Source organism: Nuphar pumila, chromosome 1 (genome assembly GCF_984573655.1).
Source record: "Nuphar pumila chromosome 1, dmNupPumi1.hap1.1, whole genome shotgun sequence".
Classification (NCBI taxonomy): Eukaryota; Viridiplantae; Streptophyta; class Magnoliopsida; order Nymphaeales; family Nymphaeaceae; genus Nuphar; species Nuphar pumila.
The window spans coordinates 47,469,849-47,476,624 of NC_143249.1; positions in this window are offsets into that span (position 1 = coordinate 47,469,849).

Below are 6,776 nucleotides of genomic sequence, written 5' to 3' on the forward strand. Positions count from 1 at the left end.
GGGTCGACCCGTTTATGACACGAACCCGTTTAAGCCAAACCCGAACCCGCCTAAGAGGCGGGTTGGGTTGGCGAGTCGTGTCAGGTTTTGCCACCCCTAGCCTTAACTATTTTACCTTGGATTAAGCCTTACGGGCAAGGCTTATACGCCGGGCACTGGCCAACTATTCAGGCAATGGACTTGCAAAATTATTTTTGAAGGAAAAATATAATGGACTTGCAAAATTGTGTTTGCAGCCTCGTTCTTTGGTTGAAAAGGGGCCGTTTTCTTGAGTGAAACGGTTTTGCTTCATTCTTTCCAAGTGACGTGGTTTCCCACTTATCTTTGTAGTCTCATTTACGAGGGTTTTTTATTTTTTTTTTAAGACAAGCTGAGGTTAGGCAGACCCGTACGAGATATCTCTTAAGCCTCGTATGACAGAGGGATTCGAAACTGAGGCTTCAGCTTGGCACAGGACCCCGCTTACCACATGGGATACCACCTCGGTGGTACGAGGGCTCTTGTTGATAGTTCTCTCATCCATTAATTTGTTAGGCTAACGACTATTTTTGTTTTGATCTAGCCCTCTTTTTTTGTTCAATTTTTTTGGCTACATGTCCATATTAAGAATTTGAACATTAAGTCGTTATTTTGACTCTCTTGTCACACGAGACCAAATCCCATTTTACAAGTATTGGTGCTTTTCTTTTATGCACCGATAGAAATGTGGATCCATTCTTTACCATCTTTTTTTGGTTGATCCGCCCTTCTTTTCTCACGACATTCAAAAAATGGCTGTACTATATGGCAAAAACGGTGTGCATCTAAAAAAAAACCTTATAAATTTTGAAAATCTGGTCAATATCTAAAGCCACAAATATTTTTCGTTAGAGGAATCATTTTAACCTTCACATAATGAACCTCTTTAGGTTTGCACGATATATTAGTACGCTTTCTGCGCATCACACCATCTCACTTGAAGGTAGATTCATACAATCACGACAACTAAAGATCCATACAAAAAAAATGAACTCATAACCTGGAGTTAACAATCATAATGTTTATATTGAACATCTAGTGGCACTACCTCTACAAAGAACAATTCAAGGTATTTACCGATCACAAAAACTTCAAGTACCTGTTCTCAAAAAAAAAAAAAGGTAGCGTCGTTGAATGAAATTCAACAAGAACTATAAATTTATACTTTTCTATCATCCAAAAAAGACAAATGTCTTAGTTAATGCCTTTAGTCACAAGTACGGTGGCAATCTTGCTAGTCTTATGGGTAATGGATGAAAGCATGTTGAGGATTTTGTTGAATAGAAATGCTTCGCAGACCATTAGGAATCCATTTAGTTAATAAGTTTAGCAGTCTAGCCTGAGATCCTCGCCAAAATTACGATAAGTTAGAAAGATGATCCTCAATATGAAAAGCTGAGAGCACGAGATCAACAGGAGGATACCTCCTTCTATGTTAAAGAGAATGAAAGCATTTGGTTGAAGAATCGACTTTGGGTATTAAATGACTCTAAGTTGAAGGAAGAAATATTGGAAGAAGCTTATAAGACTAAGTGTAAGGTCCATGATTTATTTTGAGGCAATGTTACGCAAATTGTGTTGAGATCGAGAATTTTTGCTGAAATTGGCAATTTTCGTATTGAAGCCTATATAGAAATATGAGTCAAATCGTGTAATTTTACATAAAAAGACAATTGAGGGAAATCGGTAGCGTATTAACATTCAAAATTTTTAGGGCAAGTTTATAATATGTATATTGTGATTGACCCCAAATTTGAGGTCCGAATGACGAAAAAACCTTGTCAGTGCATGTGATTTACGGGAGATCGCTTAAAAACTTAGCGAGGGCCTAAACGAGACCCATTTCATTTATAACGAAGATTTCTTCGCTTGGGTAGCTTTGAAATGTTAATTACATTAATAAAATAAAATAAAAAATAATTATACATGATGGAAAAATATCTGAAATCTAATTAAAAATAAAATCGGTATAATAAATAATAGTTCTTTCGTTGGTCAAAGTCGACCAAGGCCATGATCGTCCATTCAGGATGGCCTTGGGAAGACCATGGCCATGAAACCAGCTGGTCATGTTGACCAGCTGGATAAGTGGCAGTCTCGTAAGAGACTCAAAAGCAAATCCTAAGGGAGGGCCACGATTGGCCCTACCCAAATCAATCAAAAAAAAAAAGAGAAATAATGAAGTGTAATAATAAGTTTAATAAAGTAACAAAGGAGAAGATGACATTGCTAGATGAGTCGACATTCCCCCTTGGGAATGTGTGAGCATGGGAGCTATTTTGCCTTGGGATTCAAGGAATCCCAAGGGCTCTTCCCAAGAGGGAAGAGCCATTAAGAGGTTGGAGAAAACCTCATTGGATGCATGGGGCGGCAGCCCCATGGCATTTTTGATATTTTTAGGAGGATTTTTGAATCCTCCAGTTGTATGGATAAGTTGGGCGGCAGTGGGGAACCGTGACCCCCTCCTAGCCCCTCATCATGGTGAGGCTAACCCTCACCGTCCATCCTTCACCTACCCCCTTTAAAGCTTCTTTGGAAAAATTGAGAGCCCAAAAGAGGGTGATTTTTCCTTTCACTCTCTCTCTCTCTCCCATACTCTCTTCTCTTCCTCCTTCCCCAACCGTGGAGTGCATCTCCACCATTTTCGTTGAAGAAGCTCTTGCAGCCGTGACTCTCACCACCATTTCCAAATCTCCAAGGTGAAGGCTCAACCCGTTCTTCCTTATATCGTTTTAGTACACCATGAAACCAAGAGGCATGGCATCTATGAATGCATGCTCCATTGGTGGATTAGCTGGTTAAGTTTCCTTTTACCCCATGTCTTCATTTGCATTTGATGGCTTATGTGTTTTCCATGTTGCTGCATTCTTTTAAATTTTTTTTTTTAGCCGTGAACTTTGCTGGAACCTTCTTTTGCTTTTTCTTCTTGTTGGTGTTTCTTCCCCTTGTTGTTGGGCGTGTTAGCCTTGCTGGGGTGCACTGGACCGAGGTGGGCTTGTCTAGAATGCACCCAACCCTGTTTGGCACTTCCTTGAGTGTAGGCGTGCTGCGGCTGGTTCGCCACCCCCCTCTTTGAACCTTTGGTGTGCTGGGTTCAACCTAGTCCCAATGCGTTTGGGACTGGCACAACAACACTTTGGCCTGGGTCACGGCGTGACCAGGCTCCATTAGAAGAAAAAGGGCCCTGGCCCTTCGGTGTTACCGTTCTTTTTTTTTGTTTTGTTTTTATTTTTGTTTCTGGTTGCTTGAGTTGGTGCATCGGGTCACCTAAGGGTTTTGGGCACATGGCTGGACCCTGTTTCGGGGGACTGAGGCACCGACCTATGTGACTGGTCTGAACCCAGGGTTCAGACCAGACCTATGTCAGGCCGTGTGGGTCCGATCCTATTGACCAGACCCCAGCCTCTCTTGTTGCATTTCAGCATTGACCACAAGGCAGCCGCCAAAGGGCGAGCTGCTGCTGTGGGTTATTGTTTCCCTTTTTGCTGCATTGTGTGGAGGTTGGTCTGAACCATGGGTTGAGACCCCTCCTTTCACAGTTGCGTGGTTTGGTTCAGCGGACCAGACCTATGTCTGGTCTAGCCCAATCTCACCGATCTTGGCGCCACAGATTATATATATACATATATATATACATATATATATTTTTCTATTTAGTCTTCGGTTTTTGGGTAGCCGATTCAGGCTCACCCAGTCCGACGTAGGGCCTGGTCTGAACCGTGGGTTCAGACCAGAACCCTTATTAGTTTATGCAGTCTAGTTCGGAGGACCAGACCAGCATGCATGTACCCCTCCTTGTTCGGCGGCCATCAGCATGGGAGTGCCGGCTGCGACTTGCACCCGGGGTCCATTGCCACCTTGGCACTAGTTTTGCTGCTGTCACCATCGGTGACTTTGAGGCCAAATGTGGCAGTTGAATGCAGCCATACCTCCAGCCTGGTCTGGCCCACATGACCAGACCCGCACACCTACCCATTTGTTGTATAGCAGCCTTAGGCTACCGGGTGCCGGTGCACCCGGATCTCTTGCAGACTTTGTACCGTGAGCTTGCTGTCACCACTAGTGATCAGCTAACTTTGTCAAGACCCTTGATTGTAGCGAAAGGACAGTTGCGGTCTAGCCCGAATGGCCAGACCCGATCACTTTGTACCTCGCATCTTTGCAATCATTGAAGGCCCCGAGTATGGGTTTTCAGATGCAAGCAATCGGCTAGCTGCGTGCACTGGAGCACGTGTGCATATACAAGTGAAACATGTATATACATGTGTATATGTACGTTTAGACATAAAAATATGTATATATATATAAGTTAATACACATAGTTGAGTTGGGTGTTTCGGTGCAACCGAATGGACATGTGACACTCTTGTGTTTCGCCCAAGTGTTTCCACAAATATTTTACACTCCGAAATGGGTATGAGTTACATAGTATTTAATTTACAACCGTCCTGTCGGATGTCCCAAAATTCTTGCCGATAGGTCCATAGTGGACCTCACACTCTCCTCGGTTTTCGCATTGGTTGACTAGTTGTGTCTGAAGGTAAGCATTGTTGCTAACCCCATGTGTTTGGAGCCTAAGTGGTTTCGAGTCACGAACATTGTCCGCTGCTTTGTCTTGGGTCCCTAGGCGCGACACCCCAAACCGTGGAAAAGCCAATGTAATCCCCATTAGATGGGTTATTTTCAGAATTCGCTCTTAACACGTAAGTGTGTCGCACTTCTTAAGCAAAATACTCACACCTTGGTTTCCGTTTTGATTGACTAAGTTGTGTAAGCGAATGAGCAGTATTGCAAACCCCACGTACATAAAATCTACGTTGGTTACAAGTCACGAACACTGTTCAGTATTTTTGTATCGGGTCCGCAGGCGCGACACCCACACCATGAAAATGCTAATGTTATTCCCATAAGTTGGGAATATCCTAGATTTCAATCCCAACACCTAAGTACGCCAAATCATGAGTTTTTTTCTACGAGAATGGTCTCATGTTACGCAAAGTGCCGATTGTAATGAGTTAGTTCCAAGTACTTGAGTGATGAAATTGATGAAATTTCATATGTATGAAACTGTACACTCACATGCACATTATCTTGTCTCTCAGACATGAAATTATATAATGCCTCTCTTCCTTATGTTTGTGCAAATGATAGAAAGCATGTGGTATTTAATTACACTTTGCACGTAGCACATTCTGACACTTGTACTGAGTAGTGCGTACCTCGACTGATACATTGCTTGAGGCATTAGTGAGTGCACAAGGTGCACTTACTTCATGAAATGAGAAGGGCTGAAACATAAGTTTAAACACCATAGGGTATGAATGAATATGATTTGTATTTGGACTCAGTTGGAGTCTCTGGGCAAAGGCCCGTCTGTCGTGAGTGAACTCACGTGTGACTATACCCTAAATTAGAAAAGAAAGAATATGGTGTTATGATCACTTTCAGAAGCGATGTGCTCTTGTTAGCCGCGTGAGGCTAAGCACGTGGATGGGCATGCTAAGACCTCGTATTGTGTATCCCGCGGGGACCACGAGGCATAAAATCTTCGTTAAGAGGTATGACTAAAGAATGAGCCTAAGAAAGATAAATCTGCTTCGCCCCATTCACAAAACGGTTCACCTTGGAGAGGGTGGATGATACAACCATGCGTGACTTGTTGTTACTACGACACGTGTTTTGACAGGAGTTGTAACGCCCTTTGGCCTCCAGTCACTTAGAGTCAGGGAGGTCGAGGTTGCCTTCTTAGGACCTCACTACTGCAGTAGTATGGATTGCAATCCTTGCCTATGCGAGAGTTTCTCTCAGTTGCGTGCTGCTCGCATGAGGTTTACTCAGTCTGTAGCATCTCCAGTTACCGTACTAGAATTTGAATAACAGACGCTGGGTGCATGTCTCAAAGAATGCGAGGTTCCTTTGCGTACCCGAAGGAGTAAAAAGAAGAACTTAAAGACTAACCAATCACAACTGACATATTGTAGTTGTTTCAGTTACTTGACTTGTTCAACAGTTGTTTCAGTTACTTTACTTGTTTAGTAGTTGTTACAGTTTTGTTACTGTTCTTAGTTACTTGTCTTACAATTACTTCAGTTTTGTTACCTGCTTCACTGGACTAACACTTGTCACATACGCACTTATTTGACACAAACACATACACTTGTTAGTTCTTGTTTCTGTTTCATGTTTTCCTCTTAGAAAGAATATATATCGTGGTTGTTTCTTCACCACCTCACAAAAGGACTGACCCCATTTTATTAGGATGCAGGTGACGAATATGTACAGTGTTGATGCGACGGCACACGGTGGAGGCTTGGGGACCCACACTTAGCTGCAGATCCTGTCCCAGTTGGTTTTGAGTTTTGGTTGTGATACATTCCCTATTTTTGAGATTTTTGTACTATCACATTTTGTAACTTTTAAACTGTCGGGTTGTATACCCCCTTGATACTTATGGTTGTATATTTATTTACGTTTTTAGTTACTTTTGTTGTACTTACCCGTGGCTGTCCAGACTTGCGGCCTTGCCACCTTCTTTACACCTTGTTTCCGCTGTTTTCAGTAAAACCTTTCAAAAAAAATTCATAGAAAATCTAAGGTTTTTCCAAGGACAGGGTTTGGGGCGCCACAGAGCTTGGTATCAGAGCAGCGTTTAAGTGTGGTCCAAGGCTTCATCATGCATCGTCCATCGCACTGTAAGTATGATTAAACTTTATTTATTTCTTTGTTCCTTATTTCTTAGTTAGAATTATGTGCTTGGT